The sequence below is a fragment of the Ictidomys tridecemlineatus genome, chromosome 5 (assembly GCF_052094955.1).
Source record: "Ictidomys tridecemlineatus isolate mIctTri1 chromosome 5, mIctTri1.hap1, whole genome shotgun sequence".
Classification (NCBI taxonomy): domain Eukaryota; kingdom Metazoa; phylum Chordata; class Mammalia; order Rodentia; family Sciuridae; genus Ictidomys; species Ictidomys tridecemlineatus.
In genome coordinates this window covers 200,361,273-200,384,759 of record NC_135481.1, presented here as the reverse complement: position 1 = coordinate 200,384,759, position 23,487 = coordinate 200,361,273, and the positions used below count along the sequence as shown (strand labels likewise).

General features: G+C 52.6%; 1 protein-coding gene across 4 annotated transcripts in view; it reads right to left on the bottom strand.

The window, feature by feature from the left end:
• The window catches only part of Myt1 (myelin transcription factor 1), a 61,758-nt gene extending 47,438 nt beyond the window's left edge, over positions 1–14,320 (bottom strand). Inside the window, exon 1 of one of the 4 annotated variants that reach the window (XM_021726451.3) lies at positions 13,983–14,320. The gene's annotated coding sequence lies outside the window, so the exon portion shown is untranslated. Of the gene's footprint in view, positions 1–11,845; positions 12,263–13,982 lie in introns of those variants that run through there. The other 3 variants (XM_040275492.2, XM_021726449.3, XM_021726448.3) reach the window with 3 other exon arrangements.
• Between the last annotated feature and the right edge of the window lie 9,167 nt (positions 14,321–23,487).

Below are 23,487 nucleotides of genomic sequence, written 5' to 3'. Positions count from 1 at the left end.
AAGGGCACAGTGTGCCCCCAGCCCAGCCCTGCCAACATGCCTTCTAGATTTCACCAGAATCTGACCACTTCCAAACTCTCCAGCTATTTTTTCATACAGCAATTCAAGGAACATAGACAGGTAAGACAATTCTGAAAAAGAACAAAGTTAGAGAACTAACACTTCCCAGTTTCAAAATTTACCAAAAAACGACATCATCACGACAATTCAATGCTGGCAGAGGGTGGACATGTAGATAAATGGGATCCACCTGAGGGCCCAAAAATAACCCTTCTATTTACGGTCAATTGATTTTCAATGATGGCACTAACAATTTTATGGGAAAGAACAGTCTTTCCAACAACTAGACATCTAAAAGAATTAAGTTGTCCCGGCTCACATTGCACACAAAGATTAGGTCTCAATGGATCATGGAAAACCTAAGATCTAAAACTCTTCAAACACACAGGAGTGAATCCTCCTGGCTTTGGATTAGACAATAGTTTCCTAGCTGACCCCACGGACATGAGCTATAAACAAAACTTTGGAATGTATTTAATGTTATCAAAGTATGAAGATTCTGCACTTCAAGTAACACCAACCATAAGGCAAAAAGACAACACAAAGACCCAGAGGAAGTATTCGCAAACCATCTGTCCAATAAAGACCTGGGCTCAGAGGGAAGAGCTCACAACCCCAGAGTAAGACAGATGCCTGATTTTAAAATGGGCAAAGGGTCTGAATCTATTTCTCTGAAGACAAAATACAAATGGTAGATATGCACATGAAGATATGCTCACTAGGGAAATGCAAATCAAAATAGTGAGGTGACATTTAACCACCAATGCCAGGGGGAGCAGCTAGGACCCCCAGAGGGTGTGAAGGAGCAAAGCGGTCAGGGGCCAGGCCAGACTTTCCCTCAGGCCCAGTCACTCCATTCCCAGACATCCACCCAAGGGAACAAAGGCAAGTCCATGCAGAGACTTGTGGACAGCATCTGCAGCCACTTATTCATGCTGGCCAAAAAGGGAAAACCTAAATGTCCACTAGCTACTGAATGCAAAATGCACAATGGCATATAAAAAGGAATGAAGTGCTCTCCCGTGCCACAGTGTGAGCGGACCTGGAAAACGGTGCGGCCAGAGCCAGACACAGAAGAGCACACATGCTGCTGCGCCTCCGTGGACTCAGAAAGCAGACTCCTGCAGCTGGGAAGGGACGTGGAGGGCTGAGAACAATGCTCTGAGATCACGCAGGTGATGCTGAAGTGTTGGAAGGCACTCTCCTACCAGAGAACCACGTGGCCCACAGACCCTTCCTCGACAGAGCTACTTATGAGTGAGCTGGTGGCACCCCTGAGTGACTCGTGTCTGAGGTCCCAACACAACCTCACAGACCTCGCGGAGGAAAATGTTCCCACAAACACCTGCTGATTCCTGGCAAAGGGGCTGATACAACTTAACGGGAACCGAATAGCATTCTCAGCAATGTGCCGGGCCCACACACATCCAAAAGAAGGAAGTTGAACTCTTCATACCACACACAAAAACTAAATGCATCTAGACTTCCTTGTCCAGGTAAAACCAGAATGCAGCAGAAAATGGCAGTGCTGGGGTGGCACGCATGCGGCCTCTCACATCCCCACTGCTGGAGGCGGCAATGGCTCGCCAACTCACCATCGACACAGCCACCTCTGCACAGCCAGGAGGCTAGAACCCAGCTGCCCACGCGATCCCTCTGCCCACACCACCTTGAGCAAGGGCTGCACCATACCTCAGATGGCTAGGACTGCACAGAGCATATTCCAGCTCTGCCTGCCTGGTGAGGCCACTGCCTCCAAAACTACTCACTGGACACTAACAAATGGGGTGGAGTGAGGATGACCACCTTCAAGAGAACAAAAACCTGAAAGAACTCTGACATGTGCTCCTGGGCCCAGCAGAGAAGCATTTGGAAAGGGAGAAGAAAGGGAGGGAAGAAAGGAAGGAGAGAAGGAGGAGGATGAGAGGAAGAAAAGAGAAAGGAGGAAGGAGGGAAGGAAGGGGAGGGAGGAGGGAGGGAGGAAGGAGGGAGGGAGGGAAGAAGGAAAGAGGAGGAAGGGAGAGAGGGAGGGAGAAAAGAGAGAGGAAGAGGGAGAGAGGGAGAGAAGGAGAGAGGGAGAAGGGAGAGAAAGAGAGAGAGAAGGAGAGAAGGAGAGAAGGAGGGAGGGAGGGACAGAAGGAGAGAGAAGAAAAAAGGGAAGGAGAGAGGGAGAAGGGAGAGAAGGAGAGAGAGAAGGAGAGAAGGAGAGAAGGAGGGAGGGAGGGACAGAAGGAGAGAGAAGAAAAAAGGGAAGGAGAGAGGGAGAAGGGAGAGAAGGAGAGAGAGAAGGAGAGAAGGAGGGAGGGAGGGACAGAAGGAGAGAGAAGAAAAAAGGGAAGGAGAGAGGGAGAGAGGGAAGGAGAGAAGGAGGGAGGGAGGGAGGGAGGGATAGAAGGAGGAAGAGAGAGAAGGAAGAGGGGGCTGTTCAGTTCTGTGAAGGAAGCTTCAGGGTGCTATGGCTAAGCAGCAGTAGAGTCCAGTCCTGGACCCACAGAGAAGCCCACTATCCCATGATGTTCAGGACTGCCTTGTCCATGTCTCAATAGCCCACAACCTGGGCACTGGGTTGGCAAGGCTCCCTAGCGCCAGAGCCTGAGCAAGGCAGGAAGGTGTCTGCAGGCCTGGCCTGTCACAGACCGCAGGGCTGTCCAGTAACCAGGAGCTCGTGTGGGCATTCCTGCAAAACCAAGTCCAGTGACAGGCAGTTGGGCTGGCCAAACAGAAGGGAATTCTGTACAATAATAGACCAGCGCTCTTCAAAAAGTTCAAGGTCATGAAAGACAGGGAACTATGAAACCACTCTGTTCCAGACTGACAGGCCAGGCACCAGGACCTAGCACAGCACCACATAAAAATTAATTGATTGATTATTGATTGGTTGATTTAAAGTATAAAAATATAATAACATTAAAAATACCAATCAAAATGCCAATCTTTTTAAAATAATGGTGGTGGGAAAGTTATCAGTGGAGGCCTCTGTAAGAGTGAAGGTAGAAGCAGAGACAGGGACCCTCAGGCCCCACCTCCTAGCAGGATACTTCACGAGCCTGCCCCCCAGAACAGTGCATCTTGCCCCAGACCCAGGCAAACCCAGAGGACTGGCTCTGCCTCTGGGTCCCGGGAAGCCAGGGGCCAGGCCTGGGACACAGCCTAAAACTCTCCATGAGAGAAGTGGGACCTGTGCCCCACAGGACCCCAGGGACACGGTCTCCTTGCCACTTCCTGCAGGGGCCCAGATGCCCCTGTAGCTCCGAGACAGAAGCCCTTTCCTCCCCACTAGAGCCAGTCCCCAGCCCTGGAAGTGCACAGGTACAGTAAAGGTTTCCATTCCTGGGTTTGCAGAGAGCCAGGGGCAGAGCTGGTGTCCCTTCCCACTGGAACAGCTGTGGGTAAAAAACACAAATAGGGCCAAGGGGGAAATAAAGGCAAGTTTGGCTCTTTTTCTATCTTCTTTTTTTTTTTTTTTTTTTAAAGCTAGAATCTAGAGAGAAGTAGTGAAAAGTTGCTGAGCAGAGCAGACAGACCTGCTTTTGCTGAGTTTAGGTGAAAATGAGAGAAGGAGGGGTGGACAGGGGGAGTCGGCAATTCTACAGCTTTGCACATTTCTTTCATTATTTTGCTTCTAACTCAGTCTTGCTGGTACTTTCTCTATTCAATAAAAGCCAAATGCAAGCCCTGTCCCTTAATCTCTCCAACAGCAGCTCACTGCTGAGAAAATAATATGGATGTAACCTCCAGCATCATACACTTTCTTTTCCATTTATATGCAAATAGTGACCTTTCACCCAAGCTGCCTCAAAGAAGTATTTCCTTAAAAATGCAAATAGCATGTTACAGGCAGTCACTGTGGCTGAGTCTTTCTTATATTATTATCATCATTTCTTTTAACCTTACCAATGCGGCAAAAACTAGAGCTCAACTGCTAGGCAGTAATAACGACTTTCCAAACTAAGTCATATGACTGGCGCCCCAGGAGGCCTGCCATCCAGGCTGCCAGCAGGGGAGGAGTGTGTCCAGCTCAGGGCACAGTGTCACTGGATCACCAGTGTTGCCCCAGGGTTGCAGGGCCTCTGAGGCCAAACCCAGAGCAGACCAAGCAACCTGCTCTACAAGTTCTGAGGCAGGAACTTCCTTAGCCCCAAGCTGACCTCAAAGCTCAGCTCTGATCTCCACCTGCTGGCTGGATGCTCCTGGAGCCCCAGGGAACAGCACAGACACCACACCCCAGGACAAGGAGTCAGAGGAGGTGACTTCCAGAATAAGGGCATCAGGAAAGGTGCTGAAGGAAGAGCTCAGGAGGAAGAAACAGATGTAGTTCTGAGAGGCACTGATGGGCTCCCACTTTCCCTGACACCATCCCTCTTGGCAAAGCCAGGCCACAGATCAATGATAAGCCCCCACTTGCTGCTGCTCCCCCAAGGCAGCCAGCCCAGTCCTATGTCAGAAAAGGAAGTTGGTGGACAATGAGGCTGCCTTGTAGGCCATGATCCAAGACACCTATTCAGATTAGGCACCGCCAGACTTGGCTTGTGTGAATCCTGGGGTATGGCAGACCCATTCCCCACTCACTCCTCCACAAGCAGGACAGGAGAGGCAAATGGGTCCTGAACTAAGAGAACGGGGCTTGCACTGGCCCCACCCCAGCCCCAGGACAAGAGGGCAGCTAGAACTCTGCTCAGTGTTCCCTAACCAAGCACCAGAAACTCTCTTGGTCAGAACAGCCCAGGCCTCCAGCCCAGGGAAAGGAGAAACCACCTCCTCCCCTGATGCCCAACTTTACTGAGGTCCTGACAACCCAGCTGGGAGGAGGTGTGTCACCATCCCTGCACAAACTCTTCACGTAGACTCAGCTCAGAAAGCAAAGGGCCCAGACTGCACACGGAGGCAGCAGGTGCTGCCGCCTCAAAGCCCAAACCCTTATGTGTAGAGAAGGGCAAGCCCAGGGAGCTGCTCCAGGGCGGGTTTGGCCATGGCCCAGGCTCTGGGGTCCAAGGTGAAGCAAGAGCCCAGTGCTGCCTTTCCAACTTGGAAACCCAGAGGAAACAGGAGCTTGATAATTCCCCAACCTGGATGCACAGTGCTTGGTCCACAAAGAGCCAACAGGGAACAAAGTTTGAAGAAAATGCAAACATTTCACTGACAGTCTGAACACCTGCAGGGAGATGTCCTCCCAGGACAAGGTCAAGCCCCCTGCACTGGCACACAGGCTTTCAAAGCCCCAGAGGGCTCTGTGGGAAGGAGAGTAAGACTCTAACTCTCCTGCCCAGCTGGCTCTGGTCCCTCCAGGTGCGGGAAGCACAGGTTACTAGCCAAGCACTGAAGCTGGGGAGATGAAGGAGCTGCACCCATCAGCGGTTCTGACCTGTGATTCACAGCCAGAGGAGCCCAGACCAAGGGAACCAGAGGAGGAAGGCATAGGCAAGACAGCAACAGGGATGGACCACACCCCTGAAGCTGGCTCCTCTCTCAGCTTTGGGCAGCTTTCAGGGGTGCAAAGCCGCCAGTTGCGAATGGAATAACAAATCCCACTTTTCTTTCTCTCAGGCAGATGCACCTAGGAAGAAGTCTCCTGAGGAGAGAAGGTAGCAAGCTGTCTATAACCTAGAGGTTGGGAAAATAGCCCCCTGGTGTGTCCTGGGGAGGGGACACTCACAGCTGACTGGGCTTGATGCAGAAATGAAATCCTAAGAGGCGACCATGGCCGGGTGTGACTGACTTACCAAGGCCAGGGTTGGGCATGGCGTACGTGCAAATGTAATGATCATCTAGCCCCCCAAAAAATATATTTTTTTATGCTGGGGATGGAACTCAGGGGTATTGGACCAGTGAGCCACATCCCCAGCCCTATTTTGTATTTATTTAGAGACAGGGTCTCACTGAGTTGCTTAGTGCCTGGCTGTTGTTGAGGCTGCCTTTGAACTCGTGATTCTCCTGCCTCAGTCTCCGTAGCCACTGGGATTATAGGTGTGTGCCACCACACCTGGAAGCCCCCCCACAAATCTAAAAACCAGACAATTAAAAAAATAATAATCCCTTCAGTGTGGATTCATAGTCCACTCTTTATCTGGGTAGGCATAGTCTCCAGTGGCCAGAAGGCAGGGCCCAACCTCCACCTCTTCGTCAAAGCCAAACTCAGTCCGTCTCTGGCTACATCTAGTCGGCTTTGGAAAGCTCCCAGCACTGTGTTGACAGGGAGCCTGGAGTCACAAGCTCCTGGGTCAGGTAAGCCTGAGTGGGTCACCTGTGGCCCCAAGCCAGCAATCACAGGCTCTGCTGGGGGAAAGAAGAGACCCCCTCACATCTGCAGTATGCCAGCCGAGTTGGTTTGCTTGCTTGTTTGTTTTCTTTTTTTGTGCCAGGGACTGAACCCACAGGCTCTTGACCACTGAGCCACATCCCCAGCCCTTTTAATTTCTTATTTTGAGATAAGGTCTCACTAAGTTGCTTAAGGCCTCACTGAGTTGCTGAAGCTGGCTCTGAATCTATGATCTTCCTGTCTCAGCCTCCTGAGCCACTAGGATCACAGGTACCACAGCGCCTGGCAGGAAAGGTATTTCAAAGGTGAGGCTGATCAGACGTTACTTTCCTGTGTCCATATACGAATACACAATTAGTGTAGCTCCACCCCATGTACAACCACAAAAATGGGAAATTATACTCCAGGTATGTATAATACATTCTACTGTCACGTATAATTAAAAAAGAACAGATAAAAATATTTTTAAATAAAATAAAAATTAAAAAGCAAAAAAAAAATGAGACTGGTGAACGTAATAGGCCAGTGACCCAAGGATCCAGGTAGCATCTGCACTAAGCCTTGAAAGAGAAGTAAAACTCCAACAGCAGGAGATAAAAGGAGCTGGGGACTTCGTCCAGGTCTTCTGGGGATAACCTGGCTGGGGCTGGGGATGCCCTCCAGGGCTGACTGGGTGTGGTCAGGAAGGCGGGCAGGGCTAGGTGGGGCCTTGGGAAGAAGGCTCCTGGTGAGCACCCCAAGCCCAGCTAGACCACTCACCTCACACAGGGCAATGGTTAACGACAGTGTCAGGCTGTCTCTTTCCCCCCTCACACCCCAGGCCTTTTTTTTTCCCCTCAATAGCTCTATGTCAATGGAAAAAAATATTGACTATCACAAGCCCTCCCAATTCCTTAAGTCCCTGTTTCTTCCTAAGCAGAATTTTGGTCAGGATAGAATGTGAGGGCTGGGGTTGCGGCTTAGCGGTAGAGCGCTCGCCTCGCACGTGCAAGGCTCTGGGTTCGATCATCAGCACCACATAAAAATAAATAAGTGAAATAAAGGTGTTGTGTCCAACTACAACTAAAAAATAAATATTTTTTTAAAAAAGAATAGAATGTGCCAGAAATTATAAAACTTCACCTGCAAACTGATGATGAACAAACCAATTGTTAACAGTTTTGGAACTGAGCAGATAGTTTTGAACCACCCAAGCCAGGGTCCCTAGGAAGTCCAGAACTGAGAGAGTCTTTTATGCAAGTTGGAGAAGAACAAGAGGCCCCTGCACCAGGGTCCCCTGGGCTGCCCACAGAAGACTGGTGCTAGAACTGTCTCACTCTCACAATTCCACAAGCCTGTGGGTAAGAAGTCCCAAGTACTAGACAGAGCCACTCAGCAGGGTCACAGAAGTAAAGGATGGGTCTTAGGGCCTTGGAGTCTGGGCCACTAATGGGAGGCCACCTAAATCCTGCTGGTTTGAGGTCTGGGGAACCGCCAGGGGCTTCTAAGCAGGCCCTGGGGTCTCCATGGAATATCCAAGCTCCTGCCCAACCAAACAGAACTTGACAGAGAGCTCCGTCCTGCAGATCCTAGACCCTCTGCTCCCCTAAAGTGTAGTTCTAGGCAACAAAATTGGAACTAGGAGAAGCCCCAGCTGACTTCTGCACGAGTCCTCAGACCAACACTGAACATGATTCTGAACAAGATTGAGGGGCGAAGTCAATCACAGGGTGAGTGGGCCAGGCAAGCAGTCTACCAGCAGTTCAGGCCACGTGGTGTCTCCATCTCTCTTCCCCATGCCTGGGTCACACGTGTTCATTCCCAACTTGCTTAACCACCCTGTGCAATGAAAACCTAGGCTGACTTCCACTCTGAGGGCAATCCCCCTACAACCTCCTGGACAGGCCACTCTCCAAGGCCACTGCCCCTCATAAACTCAAGACCTAGAGAGCATGTCCAAACAGCTACAAGCAACCCCAAAGAACACCACACAGCAGTTGGGGTTGGGGCTGTAGCTCAGTGGCAGAGCACTTGCCTAGCATATGTGAGGCACTGGGTTTGATCCTCAGCACCACTTGAAAAATAAATAAATAAAGGCATACTGTCCATCTACAAGTATATAAAAAAAATTTAAATAACATTGCATTTCTTTCTTAAAGTGCTAATTTAAAACTGAAAAAAGCATGAAGCAACAGTGAAACCCATCTTACAGGGAAAGCACAGCATGTGGAGGAGCCCCAGAGACATCAGGAGGGCCCCTCTGGAGATCAATGGCAGGACCGGAGAGCTGCTTCCTAGCACAGGTGCTTATCAATCTGTCCTCTCTGCAGCAGCTCCTCAGAGGCTGGAGATAAGAGCCTCTCAGTCAGGTGAAAGTGCCCTCTCTCACCTTTCTTGGGTATTTTATATGACATCTGGAGCAATTCAGCATCTATGGAAGATGGAAAATGTGCTGAGAGCGTCAAGAGGTGGTGGGAGCACCTTGGACCAAAGCCCCAGCACACACCCTGAACGCATGCAGTGGGCACTGTGAGCTCTAGGCCTGCAGGGAGCCCCACAGTCACCCCGCTGTCTTCCCTTCTAGGAAACGTGCTCTTTCCCCCCTGACTGGCCCCAAAGACCATTTTCCTCAAACTCACACCACAAAATTCCCATTAGAACTATTTCTGTAGATAACTAACTTTTGGGTTATGCATGAGTATTCACAAGGAGAGAGTAGAAGGAGCAGCCCTGAAGGAAGGAGGCTTGAAGAGCTGGGGGACAGCAGGGGCCAGGAGGACAGCCCCACTCCTCAGGGTTCTGCAAGGGATAAGCCACAACTAAAGGCTCTGAACAGGGCTTTCCAGGGTTGGGATGGCCAGAACGCTTCCAGGATGCCTGAGTAACATGTGAGTCTGGCTGACTGATCACTGCCCAGCCTGCCCGTGGCGCAGCTGACCATCAGAGCCACTACCTGCCTCACAGTCACCCCTGAGCTCTGCCAGGTGCACAGACTCCCTGCCTCCCTGTCCACTCCAGGTCCAGTGCTGACCAAGGTGTTCTGGCTCTCCCTGAACACACCCCAACCAGCCCAGCCTCACTCTCCCTTCCGCAAAGCGGCCATACCTCTTGCACCAAGCCCATCCAGGAGCACTCGGTCCCACAGCCTGCCTGCTTTCATCAACCAGCTGCTGGAGGCCAAGGAGATCTTTGGCACTTTTTCAGTCTGCAGGCCCCTCACCTGCTGTGTCCATCCAGCGCTGGACCAAGCACCAGCATTGCAAGTAGCCACTGCTGGGCAGGGACAGCTCCAGGAAAGTGGGCAGCTGAGCTCTGACTGGCAAGGGAGTTGGTGGGCCACTGTAGTGCAGCATCCTCTACCCAGTGCCACTCACTCACACACAGTGTCCCCACGTCCTCATCTGCATATTCAGTAACCCCAACCAGAAAAGGTCTGGGGGACAGAGAGAAGGGGTGGGGATCCGGGCAGCATCAGAAGCCTGCCCACCACAGGCTGCAGGCAAGCTAAGCTCTTGGCCCTGTCCATGTGGACACTATGACTGGCACGTGCCTGTCGGCTGCTTGGGGAGTCCAGCACAGGCCCCCTGCCAGCACACTCCCTCCAGTCCCTCCTGATGTCTCTGGGTACAGACAGGTTTTCAATGGGGGTCCAGCCCCACACACAGCAGCACTACAGCCTAGAGGCTCAATGAGTGAGTCTTCTCAGAGTGGACTCTCCCTGTCCAGCACCATAGCACTTGGGTCACAGGGCTACAGTGTTGGCTCCAGGCACTCAGGCCTGCTTTTGAACATGTGCCGACGCCCTAAGTCACACTTCAACAGAAGAAGCCCCCTTCCCTGAGGAACTCCTAGGCCACACCTGGGCTCTGCACTCCGTGAGGCATGGACCGCAGACCTCACACAATGGAAAGACCTCTGTGTCCAACTCCTGGAGGCTTGTGGTGGACCCCTTAGATCAGCAAACTGCAAGGTCCAGCACCAGCCAGGTGCCCCACAATGGGGGGCCTCAGACTCCAACTTTATGGGACAGAGTAATTCGAGAAGCAGCCTCCTCTACCTGAAAAGAAACCGCCTCTAAGCCTCAACCCAGCCTCCTCTGCACAAGGAGCACAACCTGGAGGACAGGGAGGGTCCTGCCTCTACTGGCAGCAGCATCCTGGTGTGAGGCTGCAGTCCCTGCTCTCTGCTCTTTTGTTTACCGATAATTAACAGGGCCATATGGAAGGAGATGATAATCACAGCAAAGGACCAATGGGAAGGGAGGTCTGGGGGCATGGAGCCTGGGGCTGGGGGCCTCCTCAGCAGTCCTGTGGAGGGAGCCAGCACCTCTACTCTCCCAGCACCTCCGAGGAGCCAGAGGCAGTCCCATCAATGCTGGCTGGGTGCTCCTTCCCTCCGGGTTTGCCCCAACACCCTCCTGTCTTTTGTTTACTTGGCCACTAGCCTCAGAGAAGTCCTCAGGTTTCTCTAAGATTTTTTTCTTTTAAACATTGGGGCAAAATTTCTCACCCCCTCCTAAAAGATAATTAAAATCACCACTGTCATTATCATCACCATAGTGGTACAGCCTGATGCCCCAAGACCAAGCCAACACACAATCATGGACCCACACCCCTCAGAGGTTCTGTTTAAGAAATTAAATACCCAACTTTGCCAGCCAATGAGTCTACTGATTCAGAGGTGGCGCTGAGAGAAGAGCCTTAGAAGAGTGGTTGGGAATGAGCTAGCAGTGAGCACCCATAGCCCAGACCACACCACCAAAGCTTCTTTATTTTCCTGGTGCATAAAGATTGTGAGTTCCGTGTACAGAGCCAAGCCCATGACCCCAGAACGTGCTGTCCTACAGGCAACGGGCATCATGGTGTTCAAAGCTCAAAGTGACTTCCTAATTTTAAATATGCAAATGAAGTTATATGGACACCACAAACACCACACTTCTCAACCCCACAATCACATCACAAGAAGGCGCTGAGAATAGGCAGTGCTCAGCTCTGCACATGGATCCCATAGACGCACACCCTGGGCGTCGCTCCTAAAGTTTGGAAGTACAGAACTGGCAAAAACAGGATGCTTCCGTGAGCATCCCTGAGCCATACCTTGGATGTGAGTCCCACCTGAGACACCCGAGCTCAAAGCCCTGCTCCAGAGAGATCTTGTAGTTAAGGAATCTGCCTCCTCCCTGGGCCCGGGGCTGCAGAGTCCCAGGACCCAGACATAGCTGCACTCCTTTTCCAGAAACGCCCATAAAGCTGCTGCCTCAATCCATGTCCCCCTCCCCTAATGACTTCTCTCTGACGCACAACATGCCCGCGAGAATCTGGGTATAGGAGGAGGAGGGACAGAGAGGAGAGGAACAGGGCCCGGGCAGACCAGAGGAGAAGAAAGCCTCATCCTCAGAACAACCTAAAAAGCATCCCAACCTGCTTTCCCTGCGAAGAGCGGCTCCTCACAGAAGCCAACTCTGCTGCCTGCACCACCACCCCCCTTGTCCAAGAGGAAAGCCAGCCTTGGGTATTGCCTTTGTCAGCAAAAGAACATAAAGTGACTTACCTTTCCCCACAGCTATTGTCTGTCCTCCTTCAAAATGACATCACGGAAAGCAATCATGAAATTTACATGGGGGGTGCAGAGCGGACGGGGGAGGGGCAGGCAGCTGCTGCCCTCACAGCGGTCACATGTGGGGAAGCCTGCTTGCGGGTTTCAATTAAATGTCTTCTCCCCTCAGTGCGAACTCCTAAGCCAGCGAAGGCGCCGTCTCATTTCCTTAATGACCGCTCTCATTAGCAACGGTGGCACGGGCTGGCGGAGGAGTCTCCTTTGTAAATACGCTACCCATGAACCCTTGGGGCTCCAATATATCTGTTTACTCTCTGAGGTGAAATAAATTTACAGTATAGCATCAGAAAGATGAATCTGCCAAATTGGGGGCGAGAGGTGCCCCAGGCCAGTGAAGCTCCTGTCTGCTGCTCTGAGCCTCACCAATAAAAGGTGCCTATATCTGCCCTCACTGATCCATAATCAATATGCAGCATGGTTGGGGTTTTTTTTTAAATGAAAACTACACAAAAGGGCAGAGAACATTACCACCGCCATGCTCACCCCCCTCTGCTTTCTCTGCCAGTGGTTCAGTCCAATAATTCCTAATAGCAGCGACCAGAATGACAGATGCCCTGGGTTAGCATGGCTCCAGCGAAAGTGCTTTACAATATTTATTGGTGGTTAGGAATATGACCGCCCATCATAAAGAACAGGCTGCAGAATTTATTACTCAAACAAACCAGAGTATTACACATGAGTTCATCTGCATATTCAAGTCCCAGGAATTTAAATGATGAGTTGTTGTTTGTTTGTTTGTTTGTTTTTAGTGCATAAAAGACACCAACAAAGTAAAGTCACACACAGAAAACATATCAGGAAAAAGACTTTTTTTCCATGGTCACACTCTTTTTTTTTAGTTTTTAAAATAACAAAACCCTCCCAAAGACAAAATGGAAACTGCTGAGCATTGGTACACAACCCCTAAAAACACTGAGCTCATACCAACCAGAGGAAAGCACACTGCTCAAGTTCTCTGTCCCGTCTTTCCCTGAGTCTTTTCCAAACTGTCTGAAACAAGCTATGCTTTGAGCATCAAGAGAGTCTCCCTGACACACCCTGGGAGTGCCCACATTGTAGGCACCTGCCGTCTACTTCCTCGTTTGCTGTGTGGCTTTTCACATTCAGTATGAACACTGATTTCCTTGGTAAGCATCTCCAGAACCAGGTATTCTGTTTGCTGCCCAAGTCCCCTCCTCACACTGAGAAACCAGAACCAAGGCATGGGAAACTTACTGGGAAGGGAATTCAGACCCCTGCAAAGACAACACAGCCGGCCCCTGGAGGGCAAACACAGCAAGCCTTTCTTAGTAAATCACCCGGGACACCATACTCGATGAGCTCTGGAGGGCTCAGGTCATCAAAAGCATGAACAAGAACTGGAGCATTGGACTTTCTTGAGAGAGCAGATCATGAAATTGTGGTGATGTTAGCTGAGCTCCCTCCTCCACGAGCCACTGTGGTCAGCATGCTGTAGGAGCTGTCCACATTGATGGAAACCAAGAGGCTCCATCCCCAGAGCAAGCAAGGTGGAGCCTTACATATACACACCATTCTCAGCAAATAAAATGCAAATCTCATGCAGGACAATTGTGTGGATCAGGCAAAAGGAAATACATGCAAGCCTGCAGCAGCCAAACTGAGGATGAAATATTAATTAGCCAAATGAGAACAGTTTGAGGCTCCTACGGTGACTGCCTACCATTTTTCTATTCTTTCATGAAGTCGTATCCATTAGCATAAAAGGATGCATTCAGCCGAGAACACTCTGAAAAGCCACGTCTATCTCTTCTGAACATGCTGTGAGTACTGGATATTTTACATCCCAAACCTTTGGCATTGAGAAATTCTATTAAATTCTTATCGACAGACTGCAGGCTCAGGGCAGCTCTGTGCACCATGGTTCCGTTAGAAGGTGGGAGCCAAGGGAGGCCCAGTGCTGAGTCAGTCTTGCTCCCAGCAATTCCAAAGTTCCCAGAAAACCTTCAATTCAGATATGTAACAGTCGAACTTAAGGAGCAATGCAGAACAGGGAGACAGCAGGGAGCAACCAAAATGTGCCACCCGGGGCCTCGCGCGGCATCGCACAGACCTGTTTATCGCAGCCCACGTTCCCCTCTGAGTGGCCATGGGCTCCAGGATGTCGCTCCAGTGGTCGGGAGGGGGCTCAGGACCTGCCTGGAGCTGCTGGAGGAGTGCTTGGGATGCTCCCAGAAACTTCTCGTCAGAGCCTGCAACCGGCAGAACCCACAGCCCGGCGCTGGGAGGTTAGGGATGCACAGTCGTTCTCAGAAGCTGGGTTTTGAAGAGTACAGTTTCAAGATCTTTAGCTGACACCATCAAGAGAACAAAGCTGGAGTTTCGGAAAACAGCCGGGCAGAGGAGTTTGCCCGCCTCCCTTCAGCCCTCAGAGGGAGCCTGAGCCCAAGCGGCGTAGGATCAGCACTTTGGACAGCGCTCTCCCCCCACCGCGCTCGCCTTTGTTCGCAACGCGCAGGAGGGTGCGTAGGCTCAGGGGTCGCGGCCGCTGGGCTGGGGCTGGAAACAGTGGCTCCAAACCCAACTCTCCAACCCACACAGCCCAGGCTTGTGGCAGATCCCAGGTAGAATCTAAAGCTTTATTTTTATATGGGGTGAAAATTTGTCAAGTTTTTTTTAAATATTGAAATATTTTCTTTTCTACAAAGTATGAAGCTCATGCTTTACGTTTTATTTTATAAAAATCTATGGAAAAACTACATATGCCTTTTTTATGTGCCTTTTTAATTTTAAATTTGGAAAGATCCACAGGGGAACAACTCCTGTTCGCTCCATGAGCACTCAGACTCCACATGGGGAGGGGGGTAAATTTGTAAAACCAGACTTGTGGCTACAAGCCTTGCTAAGAAAGTGCTTTGTGTGAGCTGGGGAAGCAGGCTTAATGACCGCTTAGCTGGTAAGATCATTTCAAATAAGGTGTAATTACTTGTGCAAATCTGCACACAGACATTCCAAGTGTCGATTCATCTGCTTCATAAAAACTCTTTCAAGTAATCTTGGTCTCAACTTTCTGCATCTGTAATTGGCAGCACCTCTCCGGTGGCCAGCTGGGGGTGAGGTTTCCTTGTTTCCTTCTGAAAGCTTCCCCGCAGATGGGCGCCTGCCCTAATGCTGCCGGCGACAATTAGGGCGTTGTGTGTGGAGCGGAGATGGTCAGCATTAATATTGTATAGAACAGCTGAGGGCTGGGGGCGCTGCCCCAGGCAGGCCCTGGCAGATGGAGCAAACAAAACGGAGCCCCAGTACCCACACTCCGCACTGACTGTGCGCCTGTCTCGCACTCACAGACATTTGGCATCCAGCTCGTGAGACTCACACGCTCACACACGGCTGCTGTGGCAGCCTGGCCAAAGCCCTCTGCCACAGGAAGCCCCAGTGGACCTCACACACTCTGCACCACCCTCCCAAGCTCCAGCTGGCTGTGACACCTACGCCTGCCTCACACTTGGCAGACCTCGGGGTGAGTAAATTAAGAGGAGGCCCCTGCCCACCGCCCTCCCACCTCCCACCTCCTGTCAGATCCTCAGCAGGTCAGAGTCCACCTGAAGTGAGTACACAGGTGGCTCCCAGGGCCCTTGCTGGCATTGGGGCTGGGGTGGAGGATATGTGTCAGTCACTTCCTCAGCTGCCTGGAAGAAAGCACTGAGCACTGGTGAGGGTCCTGACAGAGTTGGTGCACAGCTCGGGAGAGGCCTGGGAGATGGGGGCCAGGGTACGCAGAGCTTCAGCCTGGCAAGAAGGTGAGCCTCTCTCCAGGGCCTGGCACGTGTCACCTCATGCTAGAAAACTGTGCACAAACTTCTGTGTCCCAGGGCTCCAGGAGCCCCCCACAGCAGCCAATCAGACTGGTAGGAGATAATCACAATTTGATGTCCGGCAGCCTGCCAAAGAGGCTCCCTTCCCCCACACAATAGCCTCAGACCCAGACAATGGGCCCAACCCACAGGGCCCAGGAAGGGGTGTGGGGAAGCAAAGGCGCTGCCCTCCCCACTGCTGAAGCACTCACAGTGAGGAAGGGGAGGGGCTGTCAGACAAGGTTGAGCTGAGGCTTGGGGGAGAGTCAGCTCAGGGTGGGACTCCCCCACAGCCCTGAAGACTGACCCCACTGGTCCAGGCAGAAGCGGGGAGGGGGCGCAGGGTGAAGTGGGGAACCAGAATGCCTCAGGAGGCCCTGCAGGCACAGGGGGCCCTGCAGGGAAGGAGGCCGAGGGAACAGCACTGCTAAGGACCTGGGCCTCCTAGCAGCTCCATCAGAGTAGGGGTGGGGAGGTGGGGGAAGTGGAGACTGGGGGCCCTTTCTGGGACAAGTCCTCTGCCTCACCCATGTTGGGGACCCTTCTCTGTCTATTAAAGTCCTTTGCAACAATGGACCTGGCCACACCAGGTCAGCACTGGGGGAGGCCACTGTTCCAGACCAGTGGAGTCCTCTCCCTCCCAGCACTTAACCTGAGCAGCATCATTCTGGGCAAGGAGGCTAATAGGGAGTTCAGAGCTCAGGAGGAGGCAAATCTGGGTAGTCCTGGCCTACCCCAGTGAGGACTCCAGAGAGGGTCAGTCTGCAGTAAAAGGAGGAGAGGTCCAGGGGGCTCTGGTGCTGATCCCACCCACGCTGGGAGAGAGCTAGAGGAAGTCAGACTGCTGGGGGGTCTGTGTATGGTGTGGCCAAGAGAAGGTCACTCAGGGCCCCCAGAGTTCACCTGACCCATGGCCACTGTAGGGGAGCAGAGTGGGGGCACAGTTTTGCTTAGATGCCTGAGAACATTAGTCATCTAGAGACTCTGTCACCCAGGTCATGCCACTAAGTCTGAGACTTCAGGGCAGGAATTAAGCTGCAAATAAAGGTGAATCATCATCACAATCACACCAAGAGGGTGCAGTGATGAGACACCAGAAGAGGCTGGGAGAAGAAGGCGGGGAGAGGGGCAGGAGGGTGGAAGAGAGGAGGGAAGTGGGCAGGAGGGAGGAGGCAGGAGGTGAGTGGGTGGGACAGGAGGGAAGCTGCTCTTGTCTGTCCATTTTCCTCTTGCGGTGGCAGATATGATGCAAAGGGTCTGGTGTGGGTCACTGTCCTCTCTGACTTCTCCTATATCTAATGAGGGCACAGTGGTGCCATCAGGCCAGTACTGGTTGGTGCTATCTCACTGTGCTTAATATGTGCCGTCGGTCCCTGTTCTCTTGGACACACCAGTCCATGGCCCCTCCAGGCATGACAGGGCCCACCAAGCCTGCCATTAGCAAGTCCTACCTGCTTTCTAGATTAGACCCTCCCCTGGGGGAAGTCATTCTTAAGTGGAGTTAATTCAGGTATTACTTAAATTCACAATGGTGGGAAATCTACAGATTGCTTTTTGCATCTTTATTTAGAAGAACCAAGCACAGAACAGAATGACTTGGACACATCAGAACTAGGCTGGTGCCCACTGAAGCCACTGGCTCCAGGAGGTCTTCAGGCCCATACTCAGAGTGTGCTCAAAAACCAGCAGAGCCTGCCACTATGCCTTCTAAGCCCAGCGTGCCGCCTATGTACCGCTGGAGTTGGGAGCATTGGCCTCGGAATGCATGGCAGGAATGGAGGGCATCTATGAACAGTGGGTCTGGATTCAGAGTGAGGGGCTGGGTTTGAGCTGGGGGCACACCACACAGGATGTCAGTCCAGAAAGCTATAAGCAGTGTGCATGGACCTAGGCACACTGAGGCAGGATTGGTGGGGAAGCAAGGTGTGTGTGCTGGGAAAGCAGAGCAGGGATGCACAGAGTAGGTTCTTGCCCATGGTGATCTGCAGGCAAAGTCAAGGGCAAATACAGCTGCCCCAGTAGGAGAGATAAGAGACAGATGTAGACAAGACCAAAGAACAGAGCAATTGGCAGGGAGGGGCTGGAGTTCAGAGCAGCAGGGTTCAACACAGGTAGACACAGAAAGGGCACAAGCAACCTGGGGACAGAGGAGAAAAAAGGCTCACTAGACAGAGGACAGAGAGAAATATGCACAGAGAAAACCAAGAGGGAAACTGTGGAAACAGACACAGACATACAGATGCCAGAGACACACAGAGATCCCACAGACAGACACATGCAGACACACAAAGAGGTACACATAGATATACACAAACATACAGATATGCACAGTCATGCAGAAATACATACACAGACACATACAAATACACAAACATACACAGACACACAGAGATGGACACAGACACACAATCCTGTTCACACAAGCAGACACACACAGATACACCGACAAGACTGGCAGACGTGCTGCTGTGGGCAAACGTGACTATGCACGTGTGTGCACTCAGACTCGCAGACCCAGACCACCAGGCTCCCAGATGCATTTGAGGACAGCAGGCAATGGGCTGCTGCTGAGACCTCCCATCTTCCCAGTCACTGCCTCCCACCTACAGGGCTAACACGGCCTCTGTGTGTGTTGTGTGCACGTGTAAATGCATGTGAGGCCAGGCGCATGCCCCACCTCAGGCTCTGTTTAAGTGGCTTTGGAATTGTGCTCCTGGAACAGATGGCCTCAGAGATAAAGCTGCCCAGGCGCCTGGACAGAGCTATAGGCGGTTGCCATGGAGGCTGGGCTGGTGAAGTCCACATAGTAGCAGACAGAGAGCAAGGCCACAATGTCAAGACAGACACTCGGGGAGGGCACCCCCAGCAGAGTCCTGGGAGGTAAGACCCTGGCCTGAGCCATCCTGCAGTGTAGAGCCCAAGCTCAGGGTAGGCACTTTGCTGCCTGCACAGGGCTGACTCAGCCGCCCTGGGAGAAACAGCCTCCTGAGTCCCAGGAGCTCAGCACACACCGATCCTAGGCTGGTTCCAGCCATAACTGGCACTAAGGCCAGGAGCCACATGGGGCCATCCACCCTGTACAGTTCAGGAAGTTCCCTGAGCACAGCTCAGAGCCCTACCCCCCCCCCCCCCGCTGGGGATGGATCCCAGGTTGAAGGGCATCTTGAGCTCTGAACAGTTACCAGCTCCCATCATGCCAGAAAGAACACCCGAAGGCCTGCAAAGGCAATTCCATCAGGGAGACCCACTATTGTCCCCATGGTCCCACCACCCAAAGAGATCCCACAGACAGACACATGCAGACACACAAAGAGGCACACATAGATATACACAAACATGCAGCCCTGGTGGGGAGATAGGGGGGTGTGCATCTGTGCCAGACACCAGGCACCTTCACCCATGGAACCCCCAGGCAGCCCTGCAGGTCAGCATGCTTTCCTGACTCACATGTGCAGTGTGGAAGAGCCAAGAACCCACAGCTCCTGGGGCAGAACTGGGACTAGAGGCCAGGACTGTGGCACCAACACTGCAGCTGAGCCTTCTGGTCCAGAAAGGGCCTCAGGGGCACCTTGCTTGACAAAACCCAAGCAATGGTGATCTGGGTAGAGAGCATCCTGTGCTCGGCTCCAGGAAAAGGCAGAGCCAGACCCAGGCCTGGAAATGAGCAAGAGGCATCCAATATAATGTAGCAAAAGGATGGAGGGGCTGGGGTGCCAAGGGGTCCCCGAACCAGTGTCTGAAGGACACACCCACCAGGAAAAGCAGCAACACTGGCCACAGAGACTTGGGCTAGGACAGCTCTGGCAGCCCTGCTCTGCTAGTGGACTGAACTATGCCAGGCTGGAAGCTCTCTCCAGGGCCCCAAGTACACACATTCCTAGACCCCAACTCAGTACAAGTTCCAGAGATTCCAGACTTTACAGAGGAGAGTAACTCGGAGGTCCGTGCAGCCCTCCCATTTCCACCACATACACACATTCAAATACACACATGTTTATGCACATACATGCACAGCATATGCATTTATACACTCAGGCATGGGTACACATAAGTGTGTGTGCATACACACACCACATGTACATGCATCGCTTGTATATGGCATATGTACATATCTGCATGTGCACATGCAGGTACATGCATGTTCTGAACATGTGCACATGTGTACCACACACATATATGCATACACCAGACATATGTGCTTTTATATATACCACATGTGTGCACATGCTACATGCATGTATATGCCCCCATGTACAACCGCATGCATACATGTATGCCCTGTTTACATACACGCACATGCCATGCATGTGTGTTCACGTGTACATGTGGCTATATACACATGTTGGAACCCTAAGTCTGCTGTATGAAACTCCTCAGAGCCTTCTACAGCACTGAACTCCACAGGCCCTGTTTTGAGCCTCATGAGCATGCACAGATGGGGGGTGGTCCATCAAGTTTGCTGGTGCAGCTGTGCAGGTGCAAGACCGTGGTGGGTGTAGCTCACAAGGGAGCTCAAGCTGAGAATCCTGCATGCCCTCTCTATCTAACCCGACACAGAGCTTCCCTGAGTCTGGAAGAGGGAAAGCTATAAAGCAGGGCCACCCCAACCCCAGGAGACAGGCTGTGGTGGGAGTTTCCTGGGAGAGGGCCAGTGCTAGCAAGGGCCTCCTATCATGAGCCTAGAAGCTCCTCAGGCTTTTTTTTTTTTTGAGGGACAGGAACCTCAAGCAGCTATTCCACACAGAACCAGGAGGCACCACCAGGACCTGAAGTTGTCTAAGGGTTCAGTGGCCCATCAGGCAATAGCAAGTTCATTTTACAAAAGCCAGGTGAGTGTCCAACACTCACGGATAATGTTCAACCCTTCTTACAGTGGGTATTCACTAGACCATCGCTGAATTAATGGAAACCACAGTGGACATGCGATCTGTGCAGGGATATCGTGCCCCGCTAAGCCTCACGTCCTGTCTGACCGAGGGAGCCCTGAGGGTCTCATGGGAGGCCTTGCTGAAGGACCCTGCTGCAACCTCTCCTCAATGTGCAGACCCAGCCAGGACACTGTCCTTCCCCCAGAGCACTAGGCATATCAAGGACCAGGGCTCAGTGAGTAAGCTGGTGGGGGTCCCACTAAGGGCCGTGCCCATTGATTGAGCCCCCAGCAGCAGCAGCTGGCAAATGCTGTCCTAGAAGGTCATCACTGCCATTCAAGTTTGTGATCTGATTTGTTTTCTGGGCTCAGAGGGTTAAGGGACCCCTTTTTCTGAGGTACCCAAGCATGGTCAAGTTAGGAATCAGGCCACACTGGAACCCCATCATCAGTACACCAAGTGCCAGGCGCTGTTCCATGTCAGCCAGGATGAACAGGGAGGTTCAGAGATACTGGACATGGACAGCATCACATGTACCATGTGAGGGGCCAGAGCCTCTGGTGAGGCCCACCTGCAGACCCACAGAATAGCACACACAGGCCAGACCCACAAAGAACCACATGGCCCTGAGACCACACAGCACCCAGGTCGGACTCCAAGTAGCTGAGACCTGGCCTGCTCCATCACGATGCCACACTCTTGCCTTGGACCATCCCAACCTGCCTGTCTCTGGGGCACCCAGAAACACAGAGAATATCTGCCACTTGCTTCCAAATCACAGTATATGCCAGACCCCCCTTTCAGAGGCGGCCTGCAGGCTGCCCACAGCTCTACCACCTCCCTTTGTGCACCAAACACTCATGGGTCCCATGTTTGAAAAACCCGACTCTCCCACTGCACTCAGAAGGCAGATGCCAATGGAACCAGCAAGAAGGAAGCCATGTACTTAGAGGCTGGAACTGCCACCTGGGTTCTGATCTCCAATTCAGCGCCTCTGGCCTGGGCCCAGAAGGATGAGGGACAGCAACCTCGAGCAGCTATTCTATATAGAACCGAACATACCTGCCTGCCCCCGGCACAGGAGGCAGCTCTGTGCCCTGGGAAGGCACAGAGGACAACAAGACGGAACCAATACCCTCCCTGTGCAGCCACCTTAGACCTCAGAAACCTCATGCCCCTTCCATGCCCTTTCCAACATCAACAGGCCCCTTCACCAGGACCCTCAAAACCTCCACAGCCTGGTGTTCACTGACCTGCTCCAAACACCACTCACCCCTGAGGCCCTCAGACGTCCCCAACCCTGCCCTGTTCCCATGGCACACTTGGCCCTTGACTGAGGAATGGCACTCCATGTTGGCATAGCTCTCTTCCATTGGGATGTTCCCTCCCTAAGAGATCCTGGAGCATTGGCTGTGCTCCTGAAATACATGCTAGACCAACGCTGAGAGGTCAGCTGGGCTACTGCATCCACCTTCAGGGAGACCCGGGCTCAGCCGGCTCAGACAGCTGCAGTGCCTGTCCATGTTGGCCCTGCCTCAATCTTCTAGGACAGAGCCTGGTATCCAGTGAGTGCTTGCTGTGGACCAGCTTCACAGCTCTGTCCTGAAGTCTGTGCCCGCTCCAGGCAAAGTTGCAGGAGACCCTGTGCTGACCCTCTTCCTCCCCCCTTATCTGCTGTTCTTCTCTGAGAGGCTCTGACATCTGTTTTCGCACTCCACCTGGGGGGCAGGACCCAAGTGCCAAGCACGTGATTTCCAGCTTCTTCCTTGGGCTCCACAGGGGCCAAGAGGAAGCACACCCACAGCACCCTGCCTTCCTGCAGCGAGGCCTTCCCTTCTCCACACTGCTCTCTGGGAAACTCTGTGGTGCTCCTCTGGGACCCAGTCACTGAGTCACTGTGTGCCCCACAGGGGGCCAAGGTGGCTCCGCCTCCAGGGCCTCGCTCTGAGGAAGGAAGGGTGTTGGAAGGATCACTGATGACCCCCTCCCATCCGAGGGAGGCTTTGCCACCCCTGCTGGGGGTGTCACTGGGGAGACTCATAAAACAGACCTTCTTTGAGAGGCTGGAGGAGTGGGGAGGGGCAGGCCGGAAGATGGCATCCCCACACAAAGGGCTCGGTCTGCAAACTCAGCCCTGCACCTGCCCTGGTGCCCCACTCAGGCAAGCCAGGAGCCCTCCGGTGGAGCAGCCTGAGGGGCACTCAGTGAGGGGCCCAGTGGTCTGCAGCACTGAGAAACTCCCTCCTGCACCACAGGCAGAGGATGGTGTCGCTCCAGAACTGACTTAGAGGCTTCTCATGTGCAGGGGCCATGGCTAGGCTCATGACAGGCAGCAGAGACCAGGTCTTGCCTGTTGTACTCAAAGGACTCCTCCTAAGAGCAGCTCTCTGCCCCTCTGAGGTAGCCAGTCCTCCACCAGAACTGGGAGTGGCCAGAGGCTGTCTGGGCCGTGCCACTGGCCAGCAACTGGAATTTGCACTCAGCAGCTCATTCAGGGCTGAGCTTCTAATCAGTGCCACCCCTGTGTCATCCTCAGAGTAGGCCTAGCCCAGGGCCTCAGAGGGAAGCTGGCCCATCTCTCTAGGCCCTCCCAACCCTCCCAATCCCAGGCCTCTATCTCCAGGGAACCCCCAGGCTGCCCCTCCGACCCTTGAGAGAAGGTGAGGCCTGAGATGAATCTCTAGGAAAAAGAACAAAGCCAACAGAGAAGGTGCACAAGTCTGAAAGGTTCCCACAGGGGCTGGCAGGCTGGCAGTGGTGCCCAGCCTGGGTGTTCAGCATCCACCTATAGCAGCCTGCCCACTACTTCCCTCTAATTGCTTTAAAGTTGAACTGAGCTGGTTGTAAATGGTCTGGGGGTCTGGGAGGTAAGGTCCTTGCTCTAGAAGCCAGCCAC